We start from the raw sequence: 27,555 nt of genomic DNA on the forward strand, positions 1-27,555 counted from the left end.
AGACTTGAAGACTCACCTTCACAGACGCCTAAAGCACCGTCCCCTTCAACATCTGCAGTCAGCGGTACAGGTGAGTTTATCTTTCTCTTACATTACTCGTTCTAGTTTGTATCTTCTTGGTCGAATGCACTTATTGTAAGTCGTTTTGGATAAAAGCGTCAGCTAAATGCAATGTAATGTAACTCGTTATCGTTCAATATTTTTTAAATGTTGTTTCATCAGTCATAGGATGTTTGAGTGGTGCAGGGATGATGTATCTTTGTAGGCCAACACGGAAGTAAGCATTGCAAGGGCTCCCTAAACAAAAAGCCAATACATTTCGGAAAATTGCACAAAATAATCTCTTAATCGAACTTTTATGATATTTACTTGTTTGGTTCAGCAGGATAATCTCCACATATTAAAACCACTTTATAACAATTGAAGTGTAAATGCAATCTCCAGAATTAAAAAGCTAATGTTGGGCTATAAAGGAACTACAGCACGGTCACATGACTTCACGTCACCACCACTAAGCTAAAGGAGGCTAATGTTGGGCTTGATGGCGTTTAGTCGTCTCATTTAGACACTTGTTGACAACTGACATTTTTTAATTCACCAGTGGGGTATTTACTGACGCATTTTATTTCGTAGGACAAAACTTTTGAATCTTTTCTGTTCAGACCTTATTTCAGGCTCACAAACAAACAATGGTTAAACAAAGTTGACTAAGAGACAAGGGGACAAGAAGTTGTGATATGCAAACTCATTTCCAGGTTTTAGGACTCACTCCTTCACCACTCTATACTAAGACCTACACATAAAACACATACAAAAAACCACAGAACACGAATGTGAGTAACACACATGTAAATGTATAAATAAAATTTTCTTGTTCTTCTATAGATAAGTAATTCTGTTGTTTTATAAAATTATAGTTTAGGTTTTATTCGTCCAGATTTTTCAGATATCTATGACTGATATTTTCCTACAAGACAAAGTCTGGTATAAACCTCAGTGTATACATGTGGTGAAATGTCAACAACCATGTAACCTCCATCTTTTCTTTAGACAAACAGAAGGACACTTGGTCCAGCAGCTTCCGGAAGTGTCTCTACGATAGATTTGGCGTTTACATCGAGGACTTCCGCTTCCAGCAGGAGGAGCAGACGGTGGAGACGGATGAGCCGCTGAGCGCCAAGAGGTGAGGAGGGGAAACACAGAAACCCTAAAAACTAAAACAACAAATAGACGCGATTCATTTAATTGTTGAAGACAAGGGCTGTAAGAAATGTTTTATGTTTCAGAAAATGCATAAAGAAAGTGTAATTAGACAGTATGAAGTTGACTTTTGATCGTGTTCTGGTTTTATGTTTCAGTATTTGTAAGCAACTGTGACTGAAAGAATATTGCTTTTATTTTAATTTTTAATGGTTATTTCGTTTTTATTTATTTTTGTAATTTTTTTGTAATAAGGGGAAGGTAGAATAAGATGTTCTTCTCCCTGCTCCTCTCCACCATGCGCTATAAAAAACAACAACCAGTATAAGTGTACATGTTTTGTTTTAATATAACTGCCATGTTTGGAATAAACAAATAAATAAATAAAACTTAATGGCAGTTTGTTTTTAGGTTTGATTTGATGAGGTTTCTTGAATCTTCCTTGCAATTTTTGTGGAAATATTTTAAAGGGGACCTATCATGCAAAATGCACTTTCTGATGTCTTTCATACATAAATATGTGTCCCCGGTGTGTCGGGGAACTCACGCAGCATCAGAAAATAAAACCCTCTCTCTTTTCCTCCGTACCCAAATCTCTAAAAACGGGGCTACAACGGAGCTGATCCAGATTTGCTGCCGATATGACGTAATATCTGAAATGTGGACCCACGGGCCTATCAGAAACGTTGCTATCAGAAACAATGCCTGACTGTTTTGGACGTAATATGGTCGGTGTTTACATTAGCATCGCTAACACTCAGAGCTAACCTGTACTGGAGAGCATGTGTGTGAAGAAGCAGGAAATAGAAAGGAACTCACCTTGTGGTATAACCGGCAAGAGAGAAAGCCTTTGAGCTCCATACTGTTTCAGAAACAATCCTTGATAATCCATGATATGGCGTTTCATCACGGCAGCATTTAGTTTAGACAGTAGCTGCTGGGTCCCGCATGAGCTCAGTCCCCTCCTTTTTTCTTTTTTTTAAAGCTTTATACCCAAAATCAGCACTTTTGAAACAGGAAGTGAAATAGAGGGATATGAGGCATGGCTAGAATGGGTGATCTGTTTGGTATTTTGAGCAAAACACTTCATAGACATGTTTTTTATATATTTTTATATATCTGAGACCTATGCTATTGCCTAAAAATAGCATGATAGGTGACCTTTAATACTATATAGATGTAGGTCCTCTTAGTATTTTAACCTATTCTGTATGTTTCATTTAATATTTATTGTTCATTATATTTTTTATAATGTCTGATGCCTGTTAACATGCCGCTGTGACGAACGAAAATCCCAATTTGTGATAAAAACAATATGTGTTAAAGCTGAATATCTTTAAATAAATACATCCTAATTAAACATGTGGTTTCCGACACACAGGTTGACTGAAAACATGAGAAGACTCAGTGAGTATTAATACTCTCCTACACCGTTCATCACAAACAATACAGAATACAAGAGCTATCAAGATACATCTGTGTTTCTCTGCGTCTGTGATTGGTCAGTTTCTGTTTTTTTCAGAGCGAGGGTTGAAACCATTGTCCAACTTCAAGAGGAACCTGACGGCGCTGTCCAGCTGGTACTCCGTCTACACCTCGGCCATCGCCTTCATTGTGAGTTCAGCCCGCTGGTTACTGATGATGATGATAATAATAATACAAAATGATTTGTGGAGCGCTTTTCAAAGGTCCCATGTCATGGTCATTTCTACTGATCATATTTCCATTGTTGAGGTCTACTAGAATAGATTTACATTGTTCAATGTTCCAAAATCACATTGGTTTCTCATACTCTGTATAGTATGTGTATTCACTCTCTGTCCTAAACGCCTTGTTGGAGCTCCTGCCCCCCCCCTCCCTATGAGCCCACTGCGCTCTGATTGGTCAGCTCGCCCACTCTGTTCTGATGAGTCCACCACCGTTACAGCGGAACATCAGTGATTATGTGTTACAATGGCGTTAGCAACCAGAAAATGACACCAGTAATGACAAACAGATGAGAATGCTGCGTGGGGTCTGTGTGTCGTGTTGGCGGGATGTTGCGGGGCTCGCTGCTGCGTGGAGCGGACAGTGTGAGCTGGATTACTGGTGTCATTTCCTGGTAGAAGTACTCATTCACCTGAACTCAGCCTGAGCACACACACACACACTCACAGCCTGGCTCTGAGTTTGTAATGGGACGGGTAATAACCGGAAAAGCATGACATGGGACCTTTAAATAGGAATACAAACCCCTGTTACCAAGAGCTTCACAAAGGCGGACAAATTAAACAGATAACCTATTATTGATCAGATTTTAAAGAAAGAATATAGTGAAATAGATTGAAAATGAAAAAGAAAACTATAAAGTGTACAAACAACTATTATAGTGTAGAAGAAAAGTAAAAAATAGAAAATAAACGAATGATTTTTTTTATCATGACGTGTTTTTGAGGAAACTGAAAAATGTTGGGATTTATAAAAATGCGATTTATTGCCAACATACTAATTCATTTGATAAATTTCAGATCCATATTTTCTAAAACGCTCCTATCTTTTAATTTATTAAAGAGGTCCTGTAATGTGTTGTATAGGTTTTAGTGCATGTAAATGGTCTGCAAAGGCTAAAATCTCAAAGTTCCCCCCAGAGGGAGTTTCTCGCCGACACAAGTAGTTATACAAATGCTCCTTTCATCTCATTAGTATGCATAAAAAGTGACAGGTCACACCTGCTAAGTCCCGCCCCCTACTTATGCTAATGAGCCCATTTGATATGCTAATGACCTCCTTTGTTCGAGGTGTTATAACATGCAGGTGCGATATCGCACCTGCCCGTTATATCCTTATGACGTACAGGTGTCACATCCTCCCTGTAGCCCCCACCCCTTTCAGCCCACCCCCCTCCCCCTCACATACAGGTGTCACATCCTCCCTGTAGCCCCCACCCCTTTCAGCCCACCCCCCTCCCCCTCACATACAGGTGTCACATCCTCCCTGTCGCCCCCACCCCTCTCAGCCCCCACCCCTCTCAGCCCACCCCCCCCCCCTCCTTCTCCCCCCTCCTGTCCGGTCAACATGTCCGTTACAGTTTAAATCTTCCGGACAAAATTAGAAAAGTGCCGGTCAAAGGTCTTCTATGTTATTTATTGAGCTTTGAAACAAATTGATATGATTCGATATTAAACAAACTAATTATAGTAGATTAATTAGCTATTCAAACGTGTACAGTAATTTACAATAACACGGGAATAATAAACGGAGCGCTCTCCCCCTCTCCTGACAACACGCCAGTATCATGCAGCTCGCGGATCCAATAATGAGTGACCCGACAGTAAAACTAAACATATCTATAACTAGTTTAGGTAGTTTGAGAGGTAATTAAAATAGCTACGTGTGATATTCTAACCTGAAGTGTGTGTTTTGTTCCGCTCACCGCATGCAGAGCTACGTGTCGACTCGTCAGCAGCAGCTGGTCTCTCCCGTCAGATTAGACTTTACTCGCGTTTATGTCCATATCGATCAGATCTAGCTAGTTCTAGCTAATGATATGACTACCTGCTTATTAAAAGACACCTAAACAATAAGCGTCGCTATGCAACGGGGTGAGGCCACAAAGTATAGCACAGCATTATGCATTGTTTACATGCCCACCGGAACCCAGAGGCATTACCAACAGATCAACGCGCAATCAACCCATACAGGACATCTCTTTCTCCACATTATGTGTAGACATTATAATTTACTATTCTTGTCTGTCACATACTCTTTTGTCTGTCACACACTACTCTTGTCTGTCACATAAGTGGCGCAACTGATGCGGTATTGCGCTAAGGGGATATCATTTTGACCGGACATTCTGACCGGAGAGATTTAGATTTGCCGGTCTTCAGCATATTATACCGGTCATAGTCCGGTAATTACCGGCTAACGGGAACTCTGGGGTGGAGACAATGAGGCTTGATTTGGATCTGATCTGGAAAAACTCTGGTAAGTACTTTTATCATTATAATATCATGTCATTATTTAATGTTGTTTTGTGTGTGTGGGTACAACGAAGTCTCTTTGAGAGGAAAATTATAATTTAAAGATCTTAATACCCCCTTATTGTTTAATTACTTCACACAACTATTAAAGAATCCCTATATGAAGTTACATGAGGCTACATCTACTGGAGTGCTTTTGTTTTTGTTACTAAGATACTTTTTAGATACACTTTTGAAGTGAGCAACACTTTACAACTGGTAGAAAGTTAAGTACTTCGTATGGAATTGGGTTCACTTTAGAGCTGTTTTCAGTGAGACAATGCAGTTTCTGATCATTTTAAGTTTCAAGTTTCAAGGCTTTATGGCATATGCCCATCAGCTACAGTGTAGATATGTCAATGAAAAACATAGGTCACAGGCTCCTCCAACAGTGCACATAAAACAGATAAAATACTGCAATAGAATGTTTTGATATGATAGATTTGTGCGTAATTCTCTCACAAAGGAACTGTAAGATACACGTTTATGTATGGAAAACTTTATAACTTGGTAAAATATTCATTCATTTGTAATGAATTGAGTTTTCTTCAAGAAGCAAACTCTAAATGGAGAGTTTGTGATTTTAACACTGTTTCGATGAAACAATGCAGTTTTGATAACTTGACTTGACTAACATTACTTTTTTTAAATATATGTTTTCAGATGCTTTACTTTTGATTTCTTTCATGTTATTTTAACACATTACTTTTTTCATATTTTTCAACATACTGTGATATATATATATTTTTTTCTCTCCTTTTTTCCATTATATTTTTGAATATACAGACATTCAACGCAATAAGTCCCACCCCAATTAGCAAATCATCCAAAACTAAGGACCCCCACTAAGACGAACAGATTTTCTTTAAGACTGTGACTCTTAAAGGCACTTTGGGATTTTAGTAAAACAATCCAGTTTTCTGGAAATAACTTAAATGATTTTCGTTTTTTCTCCTACAAAGATACTTATAGTTACACTTTAATGGATGCAAAACTTTATAACTTGGTAAAATATTCATTCATTTGTAATGAATTGAGATTCTTAAAGAATCAAACTCTAAATGGAGAGTTTGTGATTTTAACACCGTTTCGATGAAACAATACCGTTTTGATAACTTGACTTGACTAACATTACTTTTTTAAATATATGTTTTGTTACCAACTATCAAAAATAGCTGTGTTAATTAAACGCACAAGGGGTTCTTGAATGAAATAATATTATAAAAGGCAAACCAGAATTGTTAACGCCCAATATACTCCTTAAACAAAATAAACAGAGTCAGATTTCATGCATTGATCCATTATATTGACAAAGGAGGATCTCACCCGGTGTTTGTAGAGAATATCTCTCTTTCTGAGCGGGTCCTCTCCACGGTCGATGCAATATCCACAGATTCGGTTTCTTTCAGTTAACTTCCCCGTTGCATTTATCCATATGCTGAGGAAATTACTATATCCCGCTGAATACCAGCAATCGCCACACACACTTTCTCCTGTCAGTAGCTACTGCTAGTGCTACTGCTACTGACCATGCTACAGATATTAGTGCAAAAATATACAGCTCCTCTACCACAACCATCAGCAACAAGTGGACATGGAGAATTACATGAACTACATGTTGCTAAATACACCGCGGGGCATGAACAGAAGGGTAGCCATGGCAACATTGAGGCGGGGCTGCTGGGCTGCTCTTCTTTGCTGCTTTTGGTGTATTTTGGCGGAAGTTACAGCGCCATTTACAGTCCCGGCATATGTACTACAGCGTTTCCAGCGGCCTCTTTTGAACAGACACGTTAAATGAAACAAATGCATGTGAACGGAAGACTTTTTTGAATACGCATACTGTGCATAAACGCAAACGGTCCCGTGTGAGCGGGGCCTGACACACAAAACACTGAAACACTGAAACACTGCGACACTGACACACTGACACACTGACACACTGACACACAAAACACTGAAACACTGAAACACAGAAACACAGAACACTGAAACACTGAAACACTGACACAATGACATGCAAAACACTGAAACACTGACACACTGACACACAAAACACTGAAACACTGAAACACTGAAACACAGAAACACAGAACACTGAAACACTGAAACACAGAAAACTATTAAACAGCCCTGCTATATACTATGACCATTCTTTACTTATATATAATATGGTTCAAATTGAGTAATTTGAGTTGTCTGATGCACTTGATACAATTGTACTTTTTAAAAATACTGATGTGTTTATTCAAAACCATTTCAACACACAATGTCATGACTTTTTCAAGATCTTTTTGTCAAACTATACTATGACTTTCTCTCATTTTTTTTTTTTAGAGATCCTATACTGACATTGCAGATAAACTATATAATATAATTCTTAACTACATACTATACTTGGACTTTTTTCACGATACTTTTAACATACTATACTAGTACTTTTAAAAATAAAATGTTCAGACATTCTACACTGTGACTCTTTTTTAAAATGATATGTAGGAAATACTATACTATGATTTGAAGACAACAGTTTTTTTAAATGTAAAAACACTTTTTATTATTTGCAGAATTTCATATTTACAATTTATTGTTTTCACCCCATAGGAAGCAGTAATACATTTATACTGATTGCAGCATCCCCATGATCTTCTCCAGCACAGAATCCCCCAGATGAAGGGAAATATTATAATAGAGTTTTTGCACTTCGGCCAAAGTATTCGTGTGTATGCTGTTTTTGACACAAAGATGCATTACATCTACAAACAGAGCTTACAATGCGAGCACATGATACACTTTTGGTGTTTGTTTCATTTCTTCGGTAATGTCACAGAATGTTTCGGAAAATGAAGATTCCAGTACCACTTTAAATGTTATAATCGTTTCCCAATGACCCGGAATAGTACTGCCAGAATGAACGATATCCAAAATGTCTTCTAGTTTACAAACTTCAGCCATTCTGTTTACACAGGGATCACTACTTATTCTGTTTTCAATCGTCATCAACAACACACTTATTAAACAGGTATTGACTGCATTCTGATAAATATATACAGATTGTTTTCCATAGTAGTTACCCATTTTTTTATTTTACTTTAAAGAAAAGTCAAAGTATCGGGAAAAAAAAAAATAAAATAAAAATCCCTGGCTTCAATCAACCGCTGGTTATTAGTCTTCTTCTTCTCCATCCAGCTCGGCATTTTCAAGTCTCTCCTTGAGGCATCTGCAGTTTTTGAGATTGTACAGAAAAGCTTCCGAAGCGCCTTGGATCCTCCATTCAGCCGTGTAAATGTTTTTTTTTTTTTATCATTAAGACTCTGGTCATTCACTGTAATGAAGTCGGCGAGCCAAAGACTTTTCATTAACGCGTTGTAATTGTTTCTGAAGAAATATTCTGGAATGTCATTCAGACAATCGTGTTGCCTCTGGCCGGGGTGACTGACTCGACATCCATTGCAGATTGTTTCTCTGTACCGATGCAGCACCCTCTCCAGAATTCAGAGCGCGATGTCGCATCTTAAAGACAGCTTGAACTGGATAGATGGTTAGTCTTTTTTTCAAACATACCATACGTTCTGCATGTTAGTATATTAGGCCAATCGGGTTAGGCCCTACTGCCCCACTCCCTCAATAGGGAAGTCACTCTTTGGGAAGAGGTGTTTAATTTCACAGATCTGACTTGATTGTTGTTGTGATGGCTGAAGGAAGAGGGACGGGGGAGGAAAATTCAGAGGGTGAAGAAGCAGAAAGATAACTTGTTTGTAAAACGGACAGCACGTCAGTTTCAGGAAAGATGACACCGGTTTTATGCATGACATGCCAAATATCCTGAAGCCCTACAGAAAACGGTACAAGTATATTGTGTTGAAAATATCGCAAAAAGTCGTAATATTGTATAATGTATTAGTTGCATGTTGTATTTTGATAAAAATCACTGTGTAGTTTTTCAAAAATATAATGGAAAAAAGGAGAGAAAAACAAAATATCACAGTATGTTGAAAAATATGAAAAAAGTAATGTTGTGTTAAAACAACATGAAAGAAATCAAAGTAAAGCATCTAAAAAAAAACATATATTTAAAAAAAGTTATGTTAGTCAAGTCAAGTTATCAAAACCGCATTGTTTCATCGAAACAGTGTTAAAATCACAAACTCTTCATTTAGAGTTTGATTCTTTAAGAAACTCATTTCATTACAAATTAATGAATATTTTACCAAGTTATAAAGTTTTGCATCCATTAAAGTGTAACTATAAGTATCTTTGTAGGAGAAAAAAAAAAAAATCTTTTAAGTTATTTCCAGAAAACTGGATTGTCTTACTAGAAAATGCCTTTAACCTGTTACGCACCTTCCGCCCGGTACCGGGCGGATAAACGCGTCATTTGCAGGAAACAACGTCTAAGGAATCTTAATATTGAATAAAACTATGAATGTGTTATATCCATGTAACGGGAAGAAACTCAGCTAACTGATCTTTTTAATTTTTTTTTTCAAAAAAACCCCACAATGCTAGCACTCAGCCTCTGAATCACCACGAGCGAAAACATGTAACGTAAAGCGGCACCTAAACTCACAATAACTCCCTTATTACTTATCCTAGATGCACAACCAACCACTCGTTTTGGTGTCCTGGAGACACTGAATCTAACGGTGCCCTCCTCAACACTCAGTGATAAACATTCGCGACGCTATAAACGAAAGCGTACATCATAACATGTGGAGCTAAGTAGCTAGAAATGCTAACATGGCTTACCTTGGTCAAAACTGGTCTTCAATGGCATTAAAACAATAAAACGATGCTGCAGTTAATCCATAGGTTCATCCTATGTATCTGTGCCTTCTTTGAAATTATTTCTGATAATCCATAAGCAATAAAACTGCGTTTTAGTTTCCAAATGCCAGAGCTAGAATGTAGCTCCACTCTAACCTAGATTTTCAAACGCGAAGCCCCCAACTTTTCTCTTTACAATGAGTGTGTGTGTGGGCCTCCCCCCTTCGTTATTGGCTCTAACGGTCAGAAAGGTGTGTCAACGATCCCAATCGAGTAAGGGGGGCCAGAGATAGGTCAAATCCACCCAAATGACCCCAGAAGTGGGGTTTTTTGGCTAAATCTCTCTAAAAAGGTCAAATTTCACTTGTTTTGCATCAATCTTGATACAGGGTACTTATTATATGTTGTACTTTGGATTCCTAAAGCTTTTAGTCTACTAACCCATCATCCAAGGGTAGTTTTCACTATCTGTAAAAAATAATTTTTGGACGGACACTATAATTTACAGTTTTTACTATGTAAAATCTGAATTTTCTTTAAAATAAAAAACATTTATATTGATTCTGACACTTCTACCTCCAACTCACAGATGTAACCTTGCTTTGATAAAATAAATTATTCATATAACCCTTTTAGAAGTTAAGTTGTAGTCATTTGTTTTGGGCATGTCATTTTCGAGCCTGAAACATGAAAAACAGGCTCGGTGCTTAACAGGTTAAGAGTCACAGTCTTACAGAAAATCTGTTCAGAAAAAAGTACTACCTTCACTTTTTTAAACTCTTTCTCATAAAAAAGTCCCCTTAATCTCTTCTCCATCATAATCTTTGAGTTTGTAAACAGATGGTTGACGAGGTATGCGTTCGGGACGCCGTAAATAATTAGTCGGTATAACTCTGTTCATATTTTTTATCAAAGACCCCTCTCGCCTTGGAAATTCTTACAAGTTCCCTCTCCTCAAAGTTCATTTTCGTAGCACCTCTCCCCCACTGATGCTAGTGACCCCCCTTTGTATGCTAATTACCCCTTTGTTCGAGGTGTTATCACATGTAGGTGTGTTCAGTTAAACACTGAGATTTTCAACATACTACTCTACACAATGATTTTTTCATATTCTTTTGACAAACTATACTTGACTTTTTTACGGAAAATCATGACAAACTTTAATGTGACTTATTCTTAATTTTGCCATACTAAAGTAAGACTTGGAAATACTATATCGTTGTTTTTTAAATTATATTTCAACATATAAAAGAGAACTTTTGTTTGTGTTAACATAACATTGACTGGCTTTTCCTTGATCATTTCAACATGAAATGAGTTTTATTTTTTATTTTATTTTTTTAAATGATATTTTAATATAGCATATTGGCGGAGATAATATTTACGGGCCCTTTGAGTAGAATGTTAAAAAGTAAGCTAGTCCCAGACTGTAGGGCCCACTCCTTAGGTTGGCTCCACTTAGGTTAAATTACTTGAGTTAGAATGAGGACAGGCTAATTAGATTGACAACAAAAGGGTCTGAGAGTCTCACAGTTTTGTCCTCCCAGCAGTGTAAAATAAATTTGATGCAGCAGTGAGTCATTGCAGTTCATTATGTGTTTGAATATATCAAAATGTTCTAAGAAATGTTTTAAAGCACCCAGGACTCTCATTTTTGCCAAGACATGACTTAATACACGATGCAAGTTTTAAAAGCTTTTGCCTGGAAGTAGCAGATTAAGTGATTTAATGGTGGAGCAGGATTGTTAAGAAACCCAATTCCTTACAAAAGTACTTTATATTCTACCAAGAAAACGAATTCCTTACAAAGTACTATTCTATCAGTTGTAAAGTGTTGCACACTTCAAAGTGTCTCTAAAAGTATCCTAGTAACACAAACAAAAGCAAGGAAGAAAAAAGCAAAAATCAGTAAAGTCATCTAACAAAACATATATTTAAAAAAGTAATGTTAGTCAAGTCAAGTTATCAAAACGGTATTGTTTCATCGAAACAGTGTTAAAATCACAAACTCTCCATTTAGAGTTTGATTCCTTAAGAATCTCAATTCATTACAAATTAATGAATATTTTACCAAGTTATAAAGTTTTGCATCCATTAAAGTGTAACTATAAGTATCTTTGTAGGAGAAAAAACAAAAATCATTTAAGTTATTTCCAGAAAACTGGATTGTTTTACTAAAATCCCAAAGTGCCTTTAAGAGTCACAGTCTTAAAGAAAATCTGTTCGTCTTAGTGGGGGTCCTTAGTTTTGGATGATTTGCTAATTGGGGTGGGACTTATTGCGTTGAATGTCTGTATATTCAAAAATATAATGGAAAAAAGTAGAGAAAAAAAAAAAAATATCACAGTATGTTGAAAAATATGAAAAAAGTAATGTGTTAAAATAACATGAAAGAAATCAAAAGTAAAGCATCTGAAAACATGTATTTAAAAAAAGTAATGTTAGTCAAGTCAAGTTATCAAAACTGCATTGTTTCATCGAAACAGTGTTAAAATCACAAACTCTCCATTTAGAGTTTGCTTCTTGAAGAAAACTCAATTCATTACAAATGAATGAATATTTTACCAAGTTATAAAGTTTTCCATACATAAACGTGTATCTTACAGTTCCTTTGTGAGAGAATTACGCACAAATCTGTCATATCAAAACATTCTATTGCAGTATTTTATCTGTTTTATGTGCACTGTTGGAGGAGCCTGTGACCTATGTTTTTCATTGACATATCTACACTGTAGCTAATGGGCATATGCCATAAAGCCTTGAAACTTGAAACTTAAAATTATCAGAAACTGCATTGTCTCACTGAAAACAGCTCTAAAGAGAACCCAATTCCATACAAAGTACTTAACTTTCTACCAGTTGTAAAGTGTTGCTCACTTCAAAAGTGTATCTAAAAAGTATCTTAGTAACAAAAACAAAAGCACTCCAGTAGATGTAGCCTCATGTAACTTCATATAGGGATTCTTTAATAGTTGTGTGAAGTAATTAAACAATAAGGGGGTATTAAGATCTTTAAATTATAATTTTCCTCTCAAAGAGACTTCGTTGTACCCACACACACAAAACAACATTAAATAATGACATGATATTATAATGTTAAAAGTACTTACCAGAGTTTTTCCAGATCAGATCCAAATCAAGCCTCATTGTCTCCACCCCAGAGTTCCCGTTAGCCGGTAACTACCGGACTATGACCGGTATAATATGCTGAAGACCGGCAAATCTAAATCTCTCCGGTCAGAATGTCCGGTCAAAATGATATCCCCTTAGCGCAATACCGCATCAGTTGCGCCACTTATGTGACAGACAAGAATAGTGTGTGACAGACAAAAGAGTATGTGACAGACAAGAATAGTAAATTATAATGTCTACACATAATGTGGAGAAAGAGATGTCCTGTATGGGTTGATTGCGCGTTGATCTGTTGGTAATGCCTCGGGGTTCCGGTGGGCATGTAAACAATGTATAATGCTGTGCTATACTTTGTGGCCTCACCCCGTTGCATAGCGACGCTTATTGTTTAGGTTTCTTTTAATAAGCAGGTAGTCATATCATTAGCTAGAACTAGCTAGATCTGATCGATATGGACATAAACGCGAGTAAAGTCTAATCTGACGGGAGAGACCAGCTGCTGCTGACGAGTCGACACGCAGCTCTGCATGCGGTGAGCGGAACAAAACACACACTTCAGGTTAGAATATCACACGTAGCTATTTTAATTACCTCTCAAACTACCTAAACTAGTTATAGATATGTTTAGTTTTACTGTCGGGTCACTCATTATTGGATCCGCGAGCTGCATGATACTGGCGTGTTGTCAGGAGAGGGGGAGAGCGCTCCGTTTATTATTCCCGTGTTATTGTAAATTACTGTACACGTTTGAATAGCTAATTAATCTACTATAATTAGTTTGTTTAATATTGAATCATATCAATTTGTTTCAAAGCTCAATAAATAACATAGAAGACCTTTGACCGGCACTTTTCTAATTTTGTCCGGAAGATTTAAACTGTAACGGACATGTTGACCGGACAGGAGGGGGGGGGGGGTGGGCTGAGAGGGGTGGGGGCTGAGAGGGGTGGGGGCGACAGGGAGGATGTGACACCTGTATGTGAGGGGGGTGGACTGAGAGGGGTGGGGGCTACAGGGAGGATGTGACACCTGTACGTCATAAGGATATAACGGGCAGGTGCGATATCGCACCTGCATGTTATAACACCTCGAACAAAGGAGGTCATTAGCATATCAAATGGGCTCATTAGCATAAGTAGGGGGCGGGACTTAGCAGGTGTGACCTGTCACTTTTTATGCATACTAATGAGACGAAAGGAGCATTTGTATAACTACTGACACAGTCTCGACAAAACATTTTAAGAAGGATAAATGTATATTTTGAGCATTCATTTTGAAGTTTAACTATACTTTGTCGACTATAAATATACGTTTTTTATTTAGTCATGACCTCATCTTGATTCGTGACACCTTTTTAATTATTGCATCTTCAGCTATTAGTGTGCATTCACATGAATGATCTATATACAGGGTGCGTACGGGTGCTGGAAATCCTTGAAAATGCTTGAAATTGTACGAGGTGTTTTCAAGGTTTGAAAAATGCTTGAATTTTGGGAATGGTGCTTGAATTTGGGATAAAGTGCTTGAAATTGTAAATGCTTTACTTCGCTTTTTAGATTAAAAGAAAATAAAGAAGTCGGAGCGCGCTTAATTGCTTCGCTTTTACATAAAACAGCTCCGCTCCGACCTTCCCGCGCAATGCGCGTGACCGGCAAGTGTTTTTGTTACGTGTGTGACCTGGGCATTCTGATGAGAGTGATAGATGACAGTATGCCAGGAGGTTGCCGTTTCAACGAGCGTTGGCTAGCAGAAGACAAATACAAGCCATGGCTAAGACGAGGGTCAAGCGAAGCCCAAGAGTAGCCTCATGCAAAGTGTGCAACAATAACGATGCGAGAGTCTGCGTTGACGAGCCACACACCACACGAAAGGTACGCCATAGTATAGCATTTTAGATTAGGCTATCGTTGCATGTAAAATACATTACACTTTTCTCTGTGCGCGGCAAAACAAGCTCGCCAAAATGGCTTCACTAGTCTGGCAGTATTTTAAGTGTCCGAAAATGACAATAAAATAGCGGTATGCAACGTGTGTGTGAAGCAGAAATCCTGCAGCTCCACCCGCTGTGACGGACCGGTGAACGGAGCAGAACACACATTAAGAGTTAGACCTAACACACTTAGCTATTTTATCTACCTCTGGAACAAGCTAAACTAGTTATAAATATATGTATTCTTCACTGTCGGGTCGCTCATTACTGGATCAGTGAGCTGCAGGAGATACTGACGGGCTGTCAGGAGAGAGAGAGGGGGGGAGAGAGCGATATCGGTATCGGCCGATACTGATTCCGGCGATCGGCCCCAAAATTGGCGATCGGAGCATCCCTAATAATTGTATATGATATGTTTTATAATGATTGATCATGAAAGTGTTCTCAAAGCTGGTAAAGGTGCAGCTAGTTTGAATGACTTTGTATACTACAGAGTAGCTTCTGAATTTACTCCAGGTGGAACTAAAGTCTGATTTAACACTTGATTATATTTCACATCATTCATCCAGATCTGTAAAGTAACTAAAGGTATTAAATACATGTAGTGGAGGAAAAGTACACCATTTACCTCTGACTTGTGTTTACTGCCAACCTAAAAGTACCTCAAAAATAGTAATCAATAATATATTGAAAAGTTATTTGGCTGATTGTTTTATATTGGCTCAGCCAGGTTATATGGGATGCCCAGTCTATGTACAGATGGGTCACTCATTTTGAAATATTAAACTTAGTTTTCTTTTCTAACATTTTTAATTTTTCATCCTCATGTAGAATGCTATTATGAAACACACATGTGGTTGTTTATAGCATAAAGAACATCTGATTTAATGTGAGGTAGGGAAATAATCATTTGAGTATAAGTATGTGTATATAAATATGTAATTTACAACAGCTGTAAGATGCTTGAAAAGCTTGAAAATGTACCTTGAAAATGCTTGAAAAGTGCTTGAATTTGACTTTGGAAAAGGTGTAAGAACCCTGTATATAAAGACACCTTCAAAATGTCTGTGTGTGTGTGTGTGTTGCAGGTCTACATGTATGCAGCGTGGCACGGCTGGGCCGTCCCGATGTTCCTGTTCCTCGCCATCGTCCGCCTCTCTTTAAATTATCTTATCGCCAGGTCAGTGTAAGCCCCGCCCCTCTCTCTCCTACAGCCAATCACACGGCTCCAATCAGAGACAGTGGGTGTTTCTCAATGTCGAGGAAAGCTGCTCCAGAGCCACTATTTCAAGGATGCTTCGTCATCGAGTCCCGCCGAAGGACTGTTCCAATGTCCAGGATCCATGGAAGTAGTAGTACTGATACCCCTTCCATGACATTAGTATGCATAAAAAGTGACAGGTCACATCCCCCACTAATTATGCTAATGAGCCCATTTGATATGCTAATGAGCCCATTTGTTCGAGGTGTTATCGCGTGTAGGTGTGATATCACACCTATCTGTGATATCACACCTACACGCGATAACACCTCGAACAAAAATATAGAGATTCACTGCTTTTATGTTTGATATCATATTAAACTGAATATCTTTGGAATTTTTACTGAAAAAACAGGACATTTGAACACATCACCTGTGAGGAACTGGTAGGATATTGGCACTGTTATCTGGGATTTATGATAACAATCAATTGAATAATATAATTGTTAGTTACAGCTATTTCTCAGACACTCCATTCATGAGCTGTTGATTCTGGCTCGTTTAGGGTACTTAGATCCCGGTATACTTAAGCAATAGCTCACGACAGGCCGTGGTATATGGCCATTATATCACAGTTAAGGGGCGTGGTTCGGCCCGACGCGAAGCAGAGGGTCGACAACCCCCTTAACTGTGATATAATGGCCATATATCACGGCCTGAAGTGAGCTATTGCTTTTATAAAACGGTTACCAAGTGTGGCAATATGAATGAAAAATACACACTCTAATTTAAATAGTTGTTATTATTAAATAATGATGTTCAAAATAAAATAGTCCGTCCGTTGCCTTCTGCACAAAACATAGTGCGAGGTGGTTGCTATGCAACAACACTAACAACAGCTAGCGAACATATTAGACAGAGAGCGTTGATCCATTATTTGGCTATTTATTTACATTAATTTGTATGTTGCCGTTTATTGTGCACCCACTGAAAACCTGTCCAGCATCAGTAGCATGGCTTACGTGGTTACTTGTATAGGTTGAGGTTGTTCTAGGCTGTTGCTTGGCGTGGCGAGAATATTGCTCCACTTTCTCCGGTCCCCGAGATTCGGCTTCCAGTAGCTCTGGAGAGAGCTTTCACACCTGTGGCCACTAACGGTCATAATTTCTCTGCTTTGTTTCAAGACCCGCATCAGAAAGCTTTTGAATGGTGATCCTTTTCCAGTTGGTCTACCTGCTCTTCACGTAGCTCTGCATGTCGTCGTTTAGGTGCTTTTTGTTCTGGAGATAGGCACTGCTCAATCCACTCCTCCATAGTAAGACACCCCCGGAGGTCGAAGTTAATCTTAAATGTTTCCATCTTATGCTCTGTAAGTTTGTTTCGTAACGGAAGAAATGTAAATATATTTATAAAACGGACAAGTCAAATCAAGCAATCTGATTGGTCGATAGCGTTTTTGCGGACCTTTTTGATTACAGATTTGAAAACATCGTTGCTTGCTTTAAAAGTAGCACAATTCATTATGTCAAACCTTGGAAAGTATCTAAATATCCCTGCCCTAATGCCAAAGGAGCTGCACACTGAATATGTTTTTGCCGTTTGATGTCTATGTCTGGACCGCTGCGTAAAAAGGAGGGTTTCTGCCCCGTTACTTCTCCACTGCTTTCTTGTTCCAGTTTGAAAAGCAAACTGCAGGCAGTTTGCTTTTCAGCCCAACTGTATACAGTTTTTCTCAGACGCGGAGGGATACTGACTTGTTGTGAAAAGTAACTTACAATTCTACCCGTGGTATACGCTCAGTATATCACGGCTAAGAACCAATCAGATTGCTTGATTTGGCTTGTCCGTTTTATAAGTAACTTTATAACTCGTATGTTCTTTAAAACTACTCAATGGGAAATAGAAAGGGGGTAACTATGTGTTTAAGAGTGTAAAATGGAGTAAAGTACTTCAGTCAGGTTTTAATAGATGTTTTTTATTCCATTCTTGACAGATAGGTAACTTTTCATCCACTCGAAGCCTCACCGTGTTTTAAAAATGAACCAATGATTCTGAGCAGCTTGAATTCAAAATCTTTGACACACAGATATATTTAGACAGTGTGAAATGATCTCATATCTACCTGTGTGTTCCCATGATGCACTGCTCTCAGAGGCTGGAGGATCCAGTGGAGCATCGTACCTGAAGTCTCCGAGCCCGTGGTGAGAAATCTCTCTGTGATTTATCTTCAACATGAAAAGAAATATCCATTTAAAATCTGAAAGTGTCCTGACAGGCTACCTGGACAGGTGAACAGGAAGTTAGTCTGACAGACTAACAGCTCCACCTGGTGGCTGTGGGACGTCATTTAATGTTATGTCATGTTAAATAGTGGAATTACTTTGAATGGTCATGAAAAGTAGGTTTTTAATTAACAAATAATTCATTTGTATTCAAATTTGGTATTAAAAACGGTTGTGCCTTTTTAATATAAAAAATTCCATGTAACCTATTCCAATTTTGAGGTAGTTTAGGGTATTTTACATACATTTCTATATGTCCTTGAAATTCAAATGACCTGTGTTACTTATTTTTCAGATTTCTGTTCTTGAAAAGTATTCAAATTAACTCATATTTATTAAAATAATACCAGATTTGCATTCAAAAACATAACATTTTAATGTAACTTGCATTGTTATTAAGTACATTTACTCAATTTTAAGGAACTTTCATGTACTCTACCTAAGTTTTTCTATATTGTATTTCTTAGACCTGACTTTTTTAGATTTCTGTTCTTGAAAGGTATGCATACAGTAATAACAAATATATGATAAGGTTATGCCTGGTTTCAATACAAAAACATGTTAGTTGTGGAAGTTCTCATACAAACATAAGGTATATTTCTTAATGTGAGTAATTAACTGGGGAAGTTGTAATGGTCACTAGTTGTGTAGATGATTGACATGTGTCAGTTTGTATCTCCTTATTGTCTCCTCTGTTTTCCAGGAGCCTCCCAAAGAAGACCTGACGGTGTCGGAGAAGTTCACGCTGGTTCTGGACGTCGCTCAGAAAGCTCAGGTGAGACGGGACGGAGAATTCAGCGGAGCTACGTCAGCGTGTGACAGCTCAGACAGATTCACTGCAAACAAACAACTGAAGACCTATCTTTTTACATTGGCTTTTTTTCTACTTGAGATGTGATGTGTTCTGTTCTTATGTTTGTTTCTTTCGGGACTCTACGTGGTCTGTGTTTTGTTTTTATGTTGACCTTACATTTCTGCCTCATGTTGTTATTGTATTCATGTTTCTATGGTCTTAGTTTTAAACTTGTGTTCTTTCTTGTGAAGCACTTTGTGAATTGTATTGCTGTGAAAGGTGCTATACTAAATAAACTTCTTCTTCTTATTATTATTAAAAGATGTTCCTTTTGTGCCACAGAACCTGTTTGGCAGGATGGCGAACAGACTGGAGAAAATCAAGAAGTGAGTCACACAGTTTGCTCCACCTCAGAGAGGAATGATGGTGCGTGGACAGAAATGTAATACTGTGTGTGTGTGTGTGTGTGTGTGTGTGTGTGTGTGTGTGTGTGTGTGTGTGTGTGTGTGTGTGTGTGTGTGTGTGTGTGTGTGTGTGTGTGTGTGTGTGTGTGTGTGTGTGTGTGTGTGTGTGTGTGTGTGTGTGTGTGTGTGTGTGTGTGTGTGTGTGTGTGTGTGTGTGTGTGTGTGTGTGTGTGTGTGTGTGTGTGTGTGTGTGTGTGTGTGTGTGTGTGTGTGTGTGTGTGTGTGTGTGTGTGTGTGTGTAGTTTGTTCATTTGGGTTCAGCCTGAGTTGACTCAGAAGCTGTACGTTGGTCTGTGGCTGGCCTTCATCTCCTCCTGCCTGCTGCCATTCAAACTGCTGGGATTCTTCATAGGTACGACACACACACACACACACACACACACACACACACACACACACTATATTACATACTTATACAGGTACTTAAGTAGTACTAAAATGGTTTACTTAAGTGAAAGTACTAATACCACATTGTATAAATACTCTGTTACAAGTCCTGCATATTAAAGTTTACTCACTAAAAGTACAACCGTATTAAGTAAGAAGAACGTTGCATTTAGCATTTAATAACTGCTGAATTCCTGCTAAATAACGCATATTTGGATCTATATAGGATTTAACATGACGTTTTTCTTCACCTGAATTCAGTGCATTTTAGTTTTGCCCTCCTACACTTTTGTATCTTACTCTTCTTCTCTCTGCTGCAAAGTTTCCTTATTCCAAGCGCCCCCTGGTGGCTGGTTATTAGTTTAGGAAGCACCTAGTTTAATATGCAGCCGATCTGATCAGTGTTTAAGGCCCAATCCCAAACCACCCCCTCAACCCTACCCCTCCGTGGCGGAGTGAACTCCGTCTGTAGCCACACTCGCAGCTCAACGAGGCTCCCTCCTGTCAGATGGAGGGAGTAAATACAGCGGCAAGCTTTGGGACAAACTCCCCTCTCTCCGGCAGAAACAGGAAATGCCGTAACTGTATGTAACAACGGTTTCAAATCAGCATCTCTTTGACAAAAAATGTAAATTAAGAACTCAAATAAAACTCCAAACATCTTTCATTGTGTTACTTTTTTGTAAAGCTCTTTTAGTTTTAAACCTGATGTTTATAAGCTTCTTAGTTTTTGCAACAGTCTGTAAATATACACAACTTTATAATAAAATGCACAAATTTACGTTTTTCTAATCTAGACTAACCACAGGTATGACCCTAAGTTAAAAAAAATATGAGGTTATCATGAGGTTGTTAACATCGCAATGTATCAGTGGATGTTTGCTGGAACTACTTGTAAACAGCGTGTTTCCTGACGGACACACACAGCGTGACTCCGGTCACCAGTCTCAAGTCAGCACCGCTGCAGACTCGCTGTTTGAGGGCTTGATAGCCCACTCCCCCTCCACACCGCTCCACACTCGTTGTTTTGGAACAGCACTTAATGTGGCGGACTCTCCGCGCGAACGCGCAAACGGAGGGGTAGTGTGTAGGGGTAGGGTGTAGGGGGCGGTTTGGGATTGGGCCTATATGATGATATCGCAGTTGATGATGTTTTTTAAGTTTGTAGGAAGCCAAAACTTTGATTGAATGTTTGAGTAACCGTGCATCTTAACTCCAAGGATTTAATACATTTCTGTGCATTGTATTAAGTTGAACAACAGATTGAATTAGAGATTCAGTGTCTCTGACTTGTCTCTCTCTGCCCAGGTGTGTACGCAGGTATAAAGTTCTTCGTCATCGACTTCCTCTTCAAGAGCTGTCCGAAGCTGAGGCAGCGCTTCGACACGCCGTTCATCATCTGGACCCACCTGCCCACCGACCTGCAGCTGAAGGAGCACGGCGGCTCCACGCTCACCAGGAGGGTCAGTACACACTCTGAAATATCCAGAAAATGTGTAGAAAATATCCTGAAAAAATAGACAAAATACTTCAAATACATCCACAAAATGACTTGTAATATTACTACTTCAAATAAAGGAGTACTCCATCCTCCGTTGGTTCTTACTGGTCCCAGCAGCTGGTTTCTGGTGTTCCTGGTTTTTCAGTTTGCATTTGTTCTTCTCTCACAGCTGTCTGAGTCTGAACAGGTAGGATCTGTGTGTGTGTGTGTGTGTGTGGTGTGTGTGTGTGTGTGTGTGTGTGTGTGTGTGTGTGTGTGTGTGTGTGTGTGTGTGTGTGTGTGTGTGTGTGTGTGTGTGTGTGTGTGGTGTGTGGTGTGTGTGTGTGGTGTGTGTGTGTGTGTGTGTGTGTGTGTGTGTGTGTGTGTGTGTGTGTGTGTTGTGTGTGTGTGTGTGTGTGTGTGTGTGTGTGTGTGTGTGTGTGTGTGTGTGTGTGTGTGTGTGTGTGTGTGTGTGTGTGTGTGTGTGTGTGTGGTGTGTGTGTGTGTGTGTTGTGTGTGTGTGTGTTGTGTGGTGTGTGTGTGTGTGTGTGTGTGTGTGTGTGTGTGTTGTGTGTGTGTGTAGTGTGTGTCGTTGTGTGTGGTGTGTGCGTGTGGTGGAGATCAGCAGTGTTTATTGTAGTTAGATAAGTAGTGCCACTAATGCCCCTCCTGTCAGCTGCTGGTAGAGTTTGTGACGGTGTTAGTTTGAGATATCATAAACCTATACGTCAAATGTTGCCTCTTTTACTCAATTTCTTTCAGGTTTGTAATAAAGGTAAAAACTTCTACACATTGATGATCACCAGAATTGTTCTTCTTGATATGTTAATGTCCCCTTTCCTCTGGCGGCCATCCTCAGGTCACTCTTAGATCCTACCAAATGTTCATGTTTCCAAACTAATGTTAAACGGTTTGTATCAACATCTTTTTTAGTTTTTAGGTACAATTTTGTGTCAGGTAAACAAATATTGAAGTTGGTTCTTCTTCTCTTCACCACCAACGTTACATTTTTTGTAAGACTCTAAACATCCTTAAGTCTTCAGGACATTGTCAAGATTTGAGCCACATTTTTAACAACAGAAACAAAGGAAGGTGACCCTTATGGTTCGGATCTTGTGAAGAGCTCTGAACACATCTGAGTTGTCCGGGTTAAAGGTTAGATTACAATTATACTAAGCTCTGCATAACTGGGAATAGTCTTTCATGTTCAAAAAGCACTATTTTCATCAATCTACTCTGGAAAAGATACTCTGTGAAGCGAACATAGCTGTCAAATCCATATTAGTGTGATTAACACGCCGCTCTGATAATGCATCCATTGGATGGAACAACAATAGACTCGTCTCACAGTGATGTTCAGGACGTTCCCACAGATCCTCTCTTGCTGCTGATTTTTAAAGCTAGTATCCCCCCCCCCCCCCCCTCCAGGTCACGTTAACCAGCGGGCGGGGCAGCGTCGGCCCGGCGGCTCCTCTCGGTGCGAGCCGGGATGAAGACGGAGGGCGATACAGCAGCACCAAGAGAGGAGCTTTCCACGAAGTGTTCAACCTGCAGGAGAGCGAGCGCCCCCTGACAGGTGGGCAGGAACTCAAGATATGTGTTTGTGTTTGTTGCTTTTGTTTATTTGAATTTCTTGATTTGTTTATTGGTATTTTTGTCCCGTCCGTTTATTTGCATTTGTTTCTTTGCTTCACAGTGACATAAATGAACCTCTAATGAAAAATACAAATGTCTTTATACATGTATGACCCTTAAAAGTAAATACATTGAGTCTAAAAGCACTGGAAACGCCCTCATTCCCACAAGAAGCTCCCTGACCCTCCTGCATGTAGTGATGTTTGACTCTTTGTGTGTCAGTGTGTGAGAGCGGCTGGCGCTGCTGCCTTATCAACAGAGACAGGAAGTCGCCCACTGACTACATCCGCAACGGATACCTCTACGTCACCGAGAAGTAAGTCCCTCACTTCCTGTTCACATTGATTATTGTTCCCGCACAATGTTTTCAGACAGAACACAGATGAGGAGGGAGACTGAAATACTTAAAGTTTTGAGATCAAGCTGAGGCAGTAGTATTTATAGAAGATCAGAAATAATTGTCAAATTTCCCCAAACTTTACTGTGTTGCATTTAAAAAAACAAAAGTGCAGAATAAATACTGTGAAACGTGTAAAACTGGATCCGTGTTTGTTCCTCTGTGTTTTCAGTCATCTGTGTTTTGAGAGCTCCAGCTCCAGATCTGGATCCTCCAAGAGGAACAAAGTCATCAAACTGGCCGACATCACCGACATCCAGAAGGTTTGTTCTGACAAAATGTTGCGTAGGGCCCCAATTTGGCCAGGGGCAGCACTGCCTTCGGCATGGGAGCCTGCCTGCAGGCGCCAGTCTCAGGACACCTCCACTCTGAGGACACCTCCACTCTCAGGACAGGAAGTGCACGCTAAGAATTACAAAATAAAATCTCCACTATCAGTACAGCGCCACTTTCCAAACAGGAAATGCACGCAAATACAAAATAAAATCGTATACAAGGTGTCCCTATATAAATAGGGACACCTTGTATGGTTTACTCACAGTACAGCGCCACTTTCCAAACAGGAAATGCACACTAATACAAAATAAAATCGCACTGACACTTATTATATATATAAATAACGACATCTTGTATTTTAGTCACAGCCGCTAGACAACAGTGGAGGGTTCGAGAAACAACCATGTTTGCCGGGTGCAGTGCGGCGGAGGTTCCAGCCCGGAACCTCCACCCCGCTGTGGGACCCGTGGTGGGACCCCTGAGTCAGACGGTGCGTCTTGGTCACGGTTCATATCGGGCGGCCCGGGAAGGAAGAGACACGCAGAGTGGGGGAAGTCCCCCACCCCAACGCAGCACACCCTCCCGGCCATCAGAGTCGAACCCGCAGTTAGGAAGAACCGACCGCCAGAGCACCGGCACTAGGCCGGGCCGGCAGAGGCCCTCCGATGGTGGGTCGCGTTTGCCATTCGATCAGTGAGAGGAGAGGAGAAAAATGCAACAAAAATGGTCAAAATCCGTTAATATATGGATGAGTGGGGGTGGGGAAACGGCTGGACACAGGCCGTGGGGGGACACCCGAGACCGGGCAGTGTCCCCGGTAGAAGGAACCGGGTGAAATAGCCAAAAAAAAAAATAGGCACTCGTGAGGCGGGCAGAGTCCCCTGTCAACTCCTGTTACATTCCTCCATGGTGTCATTTGAGCGAAAAATGGCTAAGTCAACTTTTACAAGGAACCAGGCTGGGGGGGTCAAAAGGGCTTGACCAAGGCCGACCCAAAGTGCATGGTGAGCGGACTCATCACCTCCGAGATGAGTCTCCATTGTGATTTGAAAACTTCCATCAGACGAGTCCTTCGGTGGTGGGGGAAAAACGTGTTCGTCAGAATCGTCACTTCCTGTCCTGAGAGTGGAGGTGTCCTGAGAGTGGAGCCTGCAGGCAGACCCCTCTCGCCTTCGGCACACAAATATAAAAATAAATAAGTTAGAACAATATTAAATATTTAAAACAAGTGAAAATCTTTGTTGTTTCTAGTGACAAAACATTGAAAGACATCATCTTGGACTTTGAGGAACCGGGATGAACATTTTTCACTATTTACTAACATTTTAAAATCAAGTATTCTATACTGATATATAAAGGTCAATCAGAGTTTGTTTTTCTTGTTGTTTTGTTTTCAAATTAGTTTTTTTTAAATGTTTGTGTTTTTTCTCTTCTCAGTACAAAGTGTTGTCCGTGCTGCCGGGGTCAGGGAGCGGCATCTCCATCGCAACGCCGTCCACAACAAAGGTACGAGAAGACAGGGCGCTATGATCTGATGTAATGTGGAAGTGAATGAGTTAAATTAAGATATAAAACAAATGTGCAAATAACAAGAGAGCCTGGAATGGATTTCTACGGTGTAAAAATACTGTTACAAGTTAAAGGGGCCCTATTATACTAATGTTCAGGTGTATATCAGTATGTAGTGTCTCTACTTTAAAGAGTCCTCTCCTGCTAATGTTCAGGTGTATATCAGTATGTATTGTCTCTACTTTAAAGAGTCCTCTCCTGCTGATGTTCAGGTGTATATCAGTATGTAGTGTCTCTACTTTAAAGAGTCCTCTCCTGCTGATGTTCAGGTGTATATCAGTATGCAGTGTCTCTACTTTAAAGAGTCCTCTCCTGCTGATGTTCAGGTGTATATCAGTATGCAGTGTCTCTACTTTAAAGAGTCCTCTCCTGCTGATGTTCAGGTGTATATCAGTATGTAGTGTCTCTACTTTAAAGAGTCCTCTCCTGCTGATGTTCAGGTGTATATCAGTATGTAGTGTCTCTACTTTAAAGAGTCCTCTCCTGCTGATGTTCAGGTGTATATCAGTATGTATTGTCTCTACTTTAAAGAGTCCTCTCCTGCTGATGTTCAGGTGTATATCAGTATGGAGTGTCTCTACTTTAAAGAGTCCTCTCCTGCTGATGTTCAGGTGTATATCAGTATGTAGTGTCTCTACTTTAAAGAGTCCTCTCCTGCTGATGTTCAGGTGTATATCAGTATGTAGTGTCTCTACTTTAAAGAGTCCTCTCCTGCTGATGTTCAGGTGTATATCAGTAGTTACAGATGGAGCATCTTATTTCAGACAGTTTGAAACGCGAGGGTCGTGATTGGTCCGTGATTGGTCCGTGATTGGTCCGTGATCGGCCCGTGATCGGTTCGTGATGAAGAGCCGGCCCCCAGTCTGACTTGATACCGCCCCCGTGATAAATACATTTAATTATTGTGAAGCCAGCTGCAATGGATCATTGATCCACCAGGGGGTGCAGTGGGGTTCCACACTGGAGCTCATGTGAAATCAACTTCGATACAGTAAACTGGATGTACAATATGTCTGGTATTAATGTATAGCGGATCTTTGTTAAGATCCATATGTCACGGATAGGATCATAGTCTGTGCTAAATAAGACATGTAATCATTTACAAAACATCACCATGTTGTTATTTAACAAAATAATGTTGTTTAGTCGAAAAAAACGAACGATAGGAAATGCAGCCAGCTCTCCCGATTTGTAATCCTAATTTAATCATCATCTTCACCACGATTATTTATGTTTATGTTCGCGGAATTGACATGAAATCACTGACAAATATGAATATTCTGTATTCAACTTCATTAAAACGATCAGGACCCTGGGTGTTATTTTTCCCCATAATGAGAAATAGTCAGAAGAGCAGAAAAAGAACACTCAAACCGAGAGATGAGTTATTATTACAACGTGACTTCACTATTATTTAACAACTGTTTTTATTGGGTTCTTTTATTTGGGGTTAAGTATAGGTGAATTGCACTAATGTGGGAAAGATCGTGATGTCTCCTCCGATCAGCTTTATGATCTTCGTTCTCCCGCTGTGTAGATTGGGGGACTGCCGTCCTCTGTCTTCATCGCGTGAAACAGAGGATTTCGACATTCTGTATTCCTTGCTTACTTCCTTAAACCTTTTCTCCTCCTTATCTCTTTCATGACTTTTTATTTAATGCTTTATAATAGCTGCTGTAATAGTTCGTTTAGAAATCCTAGAAACACTTTTACGGCAGCTCTCATTTACGGTAACTCCTTCTGACGTCATAACCGGATATGAAGGATTTTCAGAATAAAAGCTTGGCATTGAGATTTTATGAGAACTTCCGGGTTTTTCACAATAAAACAGCTTTTAAACTGACGGTATGTTTTAGACTAAATAATGCTATTAAACATTAAACATTTTAATTTCTAACATTTTGCATTTCAGACTTCTGGAATATATTGCGATATGAACAGGGTTGGGAGGGTTACTTTGTAAATGTAATCAGTTACTGATTACTGAATACATGGCTCTGAAAGTAATCCGAATACAGTTACAGTTACGTGTCTTAAAAAA

General features: G+C 39.4%; 1 pseudogene; it reads left to right on the forward strand.

Moving 5' to 3' along the window:
• The window catches only part of LOC117470576, a 43,294-nt pseudogene that overhangs the window by 11,527 nt on the left and 4,212 nt on the right, over nucleotides 1-27,555 (forward strand).

Source organism: Trematomus bernacchii, unplaced genomic scaffold (genome assembly GCF_902827165.1).
Source record: "Trematomus bernacchii unplaced genomic scaffold, fTreBer1.1, whole genome shotgun sequence".
NCBI classification, from domain to species: domain Eukaryota; kingdom Metazoa; phylum Chordata; class Actinopteri; order Perciformes; family Nototheniidae; genus Trematomus; species Trematomus bernacchii.